Source organism: Schistocerca piceifrons, chromosome 11, assembly GCF_021461385.2.
Source record: "Schistocerca piceifrons isolate TAMUIC-IGC-003096 chromosome 11, iqSchPice1.1, whole genome shotgun sequence".
Lineage (NCBI taxonomy): Eukaryota > Metazoa > Arthropoda > Insecta > Orthoptera > Acrididae > Schistocerca > Schistocerca piceifrons.
The window spans coordinates 84,100,514-84,111,137 of record NC_060148.1 but is presented as its reverse complement, the minus strand read 5'-3'; positions in this window follow the sequence as shown (position 1 = coordinate 84,111,137).

Sequence of the window (10,624 nt, the reverse complement as noted above, 5' to 3'; positions counted from 1 at the left end):
CATGTCACGGCCTCCACGCTCTCCCGACTTAACCCCGTGCGATTTCTTTCTGTGGGGTTATGTGAAAGATTCAGTGTTTTAACCTCCTCTACCAAGAAACGTGCCAGAACTGCGAGCTCGCATCAACGATGCTTACGAACTCATTGATGGGGACATGCTGCACCGAGTGTGGGAGGAACTTGATTACCGGCTTGATGTCTGCCGAATCACTAAAGGGGCACATATCGAACATTTGTGAATGCCTAAAAAAACTTTTTGAGTTTTTTGTATGTGTGTGCAAAGCATTGTGAAAATATCTCAAATAATAAAGTTATTGTAGAGCTGTGAAATCGCTTCAATCATTTGTAATAACCCTGTACTTCATGCGGTTGGTTTCAATATTTACTGTTCCCCTCATAGATCCGGACATAAAATATTATGTACCGTAGCCAAATGAGCCTGACTTGTTCACAGCAACGCAGTTTGGCAATGTGAACTTTGCCCGGTCTCTGCTGCCGCGCATGCGTAGTTCTCACACCTTCACTGCTCCGCGTCTATGCGCAGAAGCGCCGTCTTACGGGACGCGAGCTATAGTAACAGAAATTACTCCAGTTCCATTTGAAAAAGCGAAGTTGGTACCGACATCTCTGTACTTAATATATAGAGTGTTTTACAGTTCATGTTACAGACTTCTAGAGATTGTAGAGGCGACTTACACCATGTGATCAAAAGTATCCGGACACCCCGAAAACCATACGTTTTTCATATTAGGTGCATCGTCCTGTCACCTACTGCCAGGTACTCCATATCAGCGACGTCAGTAGTCATTACACATCGTGAGAGAGCAGAATGGGGCGCTCCACAGAACTGACGGACTTCGAACGTGGTCAGGTGATTGGGTGTCACTTGTGTCATACGTCTGTACACGATATTTCCACACTCCTAAACACCACTAGGTCCAATGTTTCCGATGTGATAGTGAAGTGGAAACGTGAAGGGACACGTGCAGCACAAAAGCGTACAGGCTGACCTCGTCTGTTGACTGACAGAGACCGCCGACAGTTGAAGAGGTTCGTAATGTCTAACAAGCAGACATCTATCCAGACTGTCACACAGGAATTCTACACTGCATCAGTATCCACTGCAAGTACTATGACAGTTAGGTGGGAGGTGAGAACAGTTGGATTTCATGGTCGAGCGGCTGCTCATAAGCCACACATCACGCCGGTAAATGCCAAACGACGCCTCGCTTGGTGTAAGGAGCGTAAACATTGGACAATTGAACAGTGGAAAAACGTTGTGTGGAGTGACGAATCACAGTACACGATGTGGCGATCCAATGGCAGGGTGTGGGTATGGCGAATGCGCGATGAACGTCATCTGCCAGCGTGTGTAATGCCGACTGTAAAATTCGAAGGCGGTGGTGTTATGGTGTGGTCGTGTTTTTCATGGAAAGATCTTGCACCCCTTGTCGTTTTGCGCGGCACTATCACAGGACATGCTTACAGTTATGTTTTAAGCACCTTCTTGCTTCCCAGTGTTGAAGAGGAATTCAGGGACGGCGATTGCATCTTTCAACACGATCGAGCACCTGTTCATAATGCACGGCCTATGGCGGAGTGGTTACACGACAATAACATTCCTATAATGGACTGCCCTGCACAGAGTCCTGACCTGAATCCTACAGAACACCTTTGGGATGTTTTGGAACGCCGACTTCGTGCCAGGCCTCACCGACCGACATCGATACCTCTCCTCAGTGCAGCACTCCGTGAAGAATGGGCTGCCATTCCCCAAGAAACCTTCCAGCACCTGACTGAACGTATGCCTGCGAGAGTGGAAGCTGTCATCAAGGCAAAGAGTAGGCCAACACCATATTGAATTCCAGCATTACCGATGGAGGGCGCCACAAACTTGTAAGTCATTTTCAGCCAGGTGTCCGGATACTTTTGATCACATAATCATGTGGGAAAAGGGCAAGCTGAGTTTTGTACGAGCGATGCTTTCATTTGTGGCCATAAGCTTCTCGGTCTCATGAAAATCTATTATATTGCATTAGAACTAGTTATATGTTGAAAGATTCTGGAGCAAACTAACGTTCGGTATATCTACCTTGTTAAAATAAACATTTGTGGGAAGGTATTACGGGACCAAACTGCTGCGGTCATTGGTCCCTAATCTTACGCACTACATAATCTAAGTTAAAGTAACTTACGCTAACACAGACACCCATGCCCGAGGAGGGATTCGACCCTCCGACGGGAGGAGCCGCGCGATCCGTGACAATGCGCCCTAGACCGCACGGCTACCCCGCGCGTCTCTATCCTTGTTATTAGAAACGTTTTGATACCCGGGAATTACTTTCAGAATTAAAATTTCCTCCGGGCAAGATGTACTTGGTTTCAAACCTGCTTCACATGTATTCCCCGGTTTTTCATTTAAATTACTGTTGTGCTTGGTCCAGGACACACAATTTTATATGGGACAGGAATTGTACAGGGTGATTCGAAAAGAATACCACAACTTTAGGAATTTAAAACTCTGCAACGACAAAAGGCAGAGCTAAGCACTATCTGTCGGCGAATTAAGGGAGCTATAAAGTTTCATTTAGTTGTACATTTGTTCGCTTGAGGCGCTGTTGACTAGGCGTCAGCGTCAGTTGATGCTAAGATGGCGACCGCTCAACAGAAAGCTTTTTGTGTTATTGAGTACGGCAGAAGTGAATCGACGACAGTTGTTCAGCGTGCATTTCGAACGAAGTATGGTGTTAAACCTCCTGATAGGTGGTGCATTAAACGTTGGTATAAACAGTTTACAGAGAATGGGTGTTTGTGCAAAGGGAAAAGTTCTGGACGGCCGAGAACGAGTGATGAAAATGTAGCACGCATCCAGCAAGCATTTGTTCGCAGCCCAGGAAAATCGACTCGCAGAGCTAGCAGAGAGCTGCAAATTCCACAATCAACTGTATGGAGAGTCCTACGAAAAAGGTTATTTATGAAACCTTATCGTCTGAAATTGGTTCCAGCACTGTCTGCAGCTGATAAGATTAAAAGAATCGATTTCTGTGATTTTATCCTTGCTCAAATGGAAACAGATGAATCTTTCGTTTCAAAGATTGTGTTTAGTGATGAAGCAACTTTCCACACTAACGGGAAAGTCAACCGTCACAATGTCTGTATATGGGGCACTGAGAATCCGCGGGAAACAACTCAGTATGAACGTGACTCGCCTAAGGTGAACATTTTCTGTGCCATTTCAGCCAATAAAGTTTTTGGTCCCTTTTTCTTCAAAGGTGCTACTGCAACTGGACTACAGTATCTGGAGATGTTAGAGAATTGGCTGTTCCCTCAGCTCGAACAAGAAGCACAACAATTCATATTTCAGCAGGATGGAGCGCCACCACATTGGCACTTACTGAACGTCAACTACCCGAGGCGATGGATCGGCCGCCAGGCAGCCCGTGACAGAGCACTTCATCACTGGCCTCCAAGAAGCCCTGATCTTACCCCCTGCGATTTTTTCTTATGGGGGTATGTTAAGGATATGGTGTTTCGGCCACCTCTCCCAGCCACCATTGATGATTTGAAACGAGAAATAACAGCAGCTATCCAAACTGTTACGCCTGATATGCTACAGAGAGTGTGGAACGAGTTGGAGTATCGGGTTGATATTGCTCGTGTGTCTGGAGGGGGCCATATTGAACATCTCTGAACTTGTTTTTGAGTGAAAAAAAAACCTTTTTAAATACTCTTTGTAATGATGTATAACAGAAGGTTATATTATGTTTCTTTCATTAAATACACATTTTTAAAGTTGTGGTATTCTTTTTGAATCACCCTGTATTATATTCTAACTTAGAATATGCTCTAGAGTTACTTAGCGCGAGTGCTGCACCGGAGGTAGAGGAATACTAGCGCTCTCTCTCTCTGGGGTTATATAAACAGTTCTCCTAAGCGGCGTCGCATGCAAATCGCGGAGTCACGTCCTTGGCCGGGTCTGTTTAATTACACAGGACGCCCGCCAGAGGGCTGAGTTCACACACTCGTCTCCCAGCTGGCGCCCGTGAGAAACCAAACACACGTGTGTGTGCGTGGGCGTGTGTGTGTATGTGTGGACAGAGGTCTAGAGCACGGCCGCTGCCAACAGGCCGGCCTTCCTAAACCTCAACGTCCGACTTCTTTTTCCACAAGTCGCTAAAATGAGTTCGGCGTAACTGACGTTCAGCTGAAAGAGGTCGTCTTCGTTGTGGTGGCAGACCTGTAGGTAGCCCGAGGTCTAGGTCAGGCAAAGAGTTGGCGAATCCCAAATAAAGCTTGTGGTAACAAGACTGACCTCTCGCGTAGCCTTTTTAGCTGTCTGCCGTTAGATTTTTAATTAAAAAAGAAAAAAAACAGCTGTAATGTTTTTCATGTAGACACCATCAAAATTCATCCTGTTAATTCAAATCGTTCAAATGGCTCTGAGCACTACGGGACTTAAGGGGCTCCGGAACGTCCTATACTTGCAATGTTAAAATAACGCTTATAAATTACATCTTTCCTCACAAAGTATTTGAGGTAGGAAGTTGAACTTTTTACAGATTATTTATTGGAATATAGGCTACAACTTAACACAGGGATTTTACAAAATTTTAGTTCAGTTATTAAAAATGATTTTTTTTTCAATTGTAATGAAAATTCACAACATTCTTTTGCAATTTTTTATTTATATATTCAAAAATATACAGTTTTTTGGAAAAAGGCTGTGTTAAATTATGCAGAAGGTACTGTGTAACATTTACTGAAAGTTTGAAACAAATATGTTTGGAAGATCCTTAGAAAACATGTAATTAGTATGAGAAAATAAAAGTTTTGGGAATCGAGCGACAAAGATTGGATTAACTTTTTAGTGCATTCCAGGTCCATAGGATGGATTATCTTCATCCTCTGCAAACTCCTCCTCCAGCTTCCTCTTGTTCCTCCTCCTGTTTACTCTTGCTTGTATTTCTAGACTCTTTACAGCCCTGTCTGCAGCCCGAAGGCGTTCCTTGTCTAAAGCAAGCATCGTTCGTTGTTGTGTTCGTAGATTTTGCTACCATTTTCTTCAGTTGCAGTTACTGCAACACTGTTCCAAAAGGTGGTCATGTATGAACACTTATAACATTTCAGTTGTATTTCACTAGCAAGTCCTACGTGCTTTATTATGGAGAGTTGCAGACCAACTTCACTACAATGAATACATCTTACACAGTTTGAAAAAATTCCTTTGAGAACCGACATATCAAATATTTCATTCACATCCGATTCTCCCATAAAACATTCATAGTTTTCACTCATTGAACCAAGCTTCTTCTGTGAAGTATTTTCTTTCCCACTTTGACTGCTATGGGCAGGTGTACTTGAGAGGTTAGGTTCACTCACTTGGTTATCGTCTTTATTGTTTACAGTAATAACATACCTTTGGCTTTCCAACATTTCTCCTTTTCTTAAATGCCTTCAGAGGATTTCTAATAACTTTACTTTTACTCATTATTATACTTCAACAAAACAGAGACTCAAGAAACAGAATTAATTATGAACATTTTCGAGATAACGCCAGAGTAAATAAATATGAAACAATCGACAATCACACCAGCGATATATATTGAACCATCACAGGTTAGCCACAACACATACTTTATCTCACATCACTAAAATGTACCTGATGAACACGGACGTTAATAATAACACCATTTGACAGCAGTTTAACAGCGCCACAGTGGGTCACGCCCATGTAGAACACATTTCAAAAAAAAAAATTAAAAATAGTTGTAGTCTTCGGAATTGAATAAATTATATATCTATTAAAAGGTAATAGTCTGCAGATTCAGAAAACTCAAAAAAGTAAAAATTGAACTTTTCATGATTTTGAGCCTTTCCGGAGCCCCTTAACATCTGTGGTCATCAGTCCCCTAGAACTTAGAACTACTTAAACCTAACTAACCTAAAGACATGACACACACATCCACGCCCGAGGCGGAATTCGAACCTGCGACCGTAGCAGTCCCGCGGTTCCGGACTGAAGCGCCTAGAACCGCTCGGCCACCACGGCCGGGACATTAATTTGGCACGGCGGTTGCTTTTCACACACATAAACAAACGATTCAAGGTCTGTTCTGTCGAACGAACCAGAACAGAATGACAGAAGATCCACCTAGCGGCAGCTGTCGAAGCTCATACGTTTTGGTGGGGGAAGTGGCGTGCAAAAAAACTAAACGCCTTGGAATTTTCGCGACTTCACGTGCACGTTGGCATGATAGTGTGCAAGTGTGGTGTTTCCACACGTCAGATGACTGGCTTGTGGTAGTGGGGCTTGTACAGTCGAGGACAAAACGACCGAGCCCCCTCGCCTTTTCGTTATACTGACCCGCACAGCTTTAAAGTCTGCAACACAGCATAACCGGAAAGGCGACGAAGTACTACCAACATACTATGCACAAGCGTGAAATTAACAATCCATCCGAACTATTTTCAATCATGTGTAAGACTATATTAATGCTGATTAGTGTGTTAAACACAACACGCAAATAAATGAAAGAAGAAACAAGTGGTAATTCACATCCCAGTATTAATGCCATCGCGTTTTAGAAGTGCGAGCATTCCCATTGCTAGCTAGCTTAAGAAACACTTCGGCTAATGAACATTTTCTGGCTGTGGCGAGTCTAATGGAAAATTTGAAACATTGTAGAATATGTTTGGCAGCTATGTAGCCGTTTATTTCCTGGGGTAATGCACAATTCTCCTACTAAATTTAATCGCTATAACAGTAGTTTGTTATTTCGATAGCCGGCCGGAGTGGCCGAGCGGTTCTAGGCGCTACAGTCTGGAACCGCGCGACCGCTACGGTCGCAGGTTCGAATCCTGCCTCAGGCATGGATGTTTGTGATGTCCTTAGGTTAGTTAGGTTTAAGTAGTTCTAAGTTCTAGGGGACTGATGACCACAGTTGTTAAGTCCCACAGTGCTCAGAGCCATTTGAACCATTTTTTTTTTTTATTTCGATAAACATCTCGAACGATTGTCACAAAAGCGGTGACATAAAGGTAGAGAATTCATGTTTTTGAGTCCAGAAAGCTCTATGCAACAGAAACTGCAGATCATTTTGCCATTTTCATTGGAAAATTGCCGGCTTATTCATGTCTGGGGTAATAAAAGAGGACTGTTTGCTTGTGTTGTCTGCTACCGTAGTGAGAGATGTTTGCTTTGCTACTGCTAGGGAGTTCTGGTTTGTTTTCGGTTCTAATCTCGATGGAGGCAGACAGACTATCAGTAAAGCAATTTTAAAAAATCCTCGAGCCCTCATTTTCTTGCTATCTTTATTCTGTACCAGCGCGTTGTGAATGTGAATATGAAATTCTTGTAGAATTTCATACTTGTTACTGCCTACTTTTTCTGCTTCTGTCAATAACTGAATTGACTTATATGTGTGGCACTGAATGATTTTTAACTGATTTTCGTTATGAATCTTCACGCATTACTAAATTTGATCACTTTCATGGTAGGTCAGCAACGGTAATCCAGTATGACTGGTCTGGACATTGACACAGACCGTATCGCGACCGAATGCGCATAATATTTTGCTAATTCGTAACGATCTGGGGTACTTTGTCTTACTAAAACACTGGTGTTATCTCGGTAACCTGAAATTCATTTTTATTGGTACAGTTCATACTAATTAGCGTTTCTTCTTTCATTTGTTTCTTATATTTACGAGTTGTGTTTAACACACTAATCAGCATTAATGTAGTCTTAGAAATGACTGAAAACAGTCTGACAAAGTTTCCTATAGTTTGTCAATTTCATGCCTGTGCACAGTATGTTGGTAACACTTCGTCGCCTTGCCTGTTATGCTGTGTAGCAGACTTTAAAGCTGTGCGGATCAGCATAACGAAAAGGCGAGGGGGCTCGGTCGTTTTGTCCACGACTGTACATCTAAGGAATTCATGCGCTTGCAAAGTCGTTAACTGAGGTGAAACGTGGGGATCAGCCCGGTATTCACCTAGCGGGATGTGGAGAACACGGTCGTCATGACGGACACAGGACACTGGTGTCTGGGCTTGACGCTTCCTTCCTGCCTTACGTAAGCGTCGAGGCTCGGACTTGCATGTATGTACCTTTGGCGGCGGCTCTAACAGGCCGCTAATTTGTCGGAAGAGCTGCATTCCGCCGCGTGTGGACGCTGCGGGCCGTTGCGAAACCCAGCGTCCCTGTCACCGCCACCCAACACGCAGTCAGCCCTGGCGACTACAGTAGCTGTAAACACTGAAACGTATCTTGTCTGTCTCTCTCTTCTTTGGTGTTAAAGCGTTTTAACAATTTGTCCATTATATTTGGACTGTTAAGCTCCGTGGCCGTGGATAATGATATTTCATTGTAAAAATACAGCAACCAGCCACTTTTTAATGCGTTTTATTTATGCCAATATGCATTTCGGGTTTGCACCCATCTTCAGCTGGCAAATTACATGGATCTTCAGTTACTACAGTAGTACAATCTCGACAGCAAATAAATCATCCTGCCACCCGGATAAACATAAGACGGCTTCATACAGAGCAATGCTAAACAGAATGCACAAAATACCACTAGAACCAGCTGATCAAATAGAAGAACTAAACACCATCAAAGCAATTGCTTACAATAATGGTTACAATCCAAAATTAATAGATGAACTAAACTCTAAGATAAATCCCCACATAAACAAATACAATAACAAAACAACATTAAAGAATGCCACAACACGGCCAAAAGAAAAATATGTAAGCTTGCCATTTGTAGGAAAGCTGTCATATAAAATAGCAAAGCTGTTCCGAGGAACAGATATCAAAATCAGCTACTATACAAATAACAAAATAAAGGACAAAGCTATCCATAACATTAAAAATAATACCAAACCGTACAATCAATCAGGAATATACAAACTTAACTGCAACTCATGTCCAAAAACATACATAGGCCAAACAGGGAGAAACTTCAGCATACGGTTTCGAGAACACATGGATGCTCTTCGTTTAAAAAACTTAAATAAATCCACATTCGCCCAACATGTAGCAGAAGAAGAACATCAAGTAACAGACATATCCCATAACCTACAAGTTCTCCACCTAGCCAACAAAGGAAAAAGAATGAACCTCCTAGAAGAAATTGAAATTTATTCACATAAACATGCATCCCCTTCTGACATACTTAACGACCAAACAGAGCTACCAAACCGAATATTTCTTAAAAACTTCCACACTCTACTTATCAAACCACTCACTAAGCACAATCAAGAAATAACATAATCTAATATAAACCTAACCAAATGCATGTAATAGTATAAAACATAAAAATCTTAATTCTAGCTTTGTTATATTGTAAATGTATGAATTACTGCGTTGCATAAATGTGTTATGTTAGTTTATTATCTTCAATACTACAAAAAAAAATTGTATACATTGTACTTAGAATACTTCTGTCACCCAAGTCAATGTTTAGAAAACAGTAGCTTATCTTATAACCTCAACACTTTCGAAAAATATAACTCTGTCCATAGATAAACCGTTTGTATGTGAACAAAAACTGTCAGTCGACAACATGGCGGATAACGCAGTGCGCCTGTGTAAAATACGTGGCAAAAAGTGTTTGTGTTGTTGCAAGAAAGAAGAAAAGCCAAGAAAAAACAAGGAAAGGAGAATGTAAGTAAAATGAACAACTGATAGTTTGTAACTTTAAACTCGCGAAATTGAAGTAAATGATTGGAATCGTTGCTTTTGCACAGGCCTGCTGCAGCATCCAAACTGCTGTCGAGATTGTACTACTGTAGTAACTGAAGATCCATGTAATTTGCCAGCTGAAGATGGGTGCAAACCCGAAATGCATCTTGACATAAATAAAACGCATTAAAAAGTGGCTGGTTGCTGTATTTTTACAATGAAATATCATTAAAGCGTTTTGAATTTAATGTAAGATGTGGTCCGGATTGTTTGGAAAAAAGTAAAGGCTGGCGTCGCATTTAATCTGCTCGCTCGTAAGTGCGGCTTATATATGCGCCGACGATACTCAAAGTTGCTACACAGGCAAAAATATAGGGTGTTTCAAAAATAATATACCTATTTCGAATGCATATATTTCTCCATGAACCATGGACCTTGCCGTTGGTGGGGAGGCTTGCGTGCCTCAGCGATACAGATGGCCGTACTGTAGGTGCTACCACAACGGAGGGGTATCTGTTGAGAGGCCAGACAAACGTGTGGTTCCTGATTTTCAGTAGTTGCAGGGGCAACAGTCTGGATGATTGACTGATCTGGCCTTGTAACATCAACCAAAACGGCCTTGCTGTGCTGGTACTGCGAACGGCTGAAAGCAAGGGGAAACTACAGCCGTAATTTTTCCCGAGGGCATGCAGCTTTAAAGAAAGCAGGTGTTGACAGATGTGAAAATTACCGATCTATCAGTTTAATAAGTCACAGCTGCAAAATACTAACGCGAATTCTTTACAGACGAATGGAAAAACTGGTAGAAGCCGACCTCGGGGAAGATGAGTATGGATTCCATAGAAATGTTGGAACACGTGTGCAATACTAACACTACGATTTAAGAAAAGGCAAACCTACGTTTCTAGCATTTGTAGACTTAGAGAAAGCTTTTGACA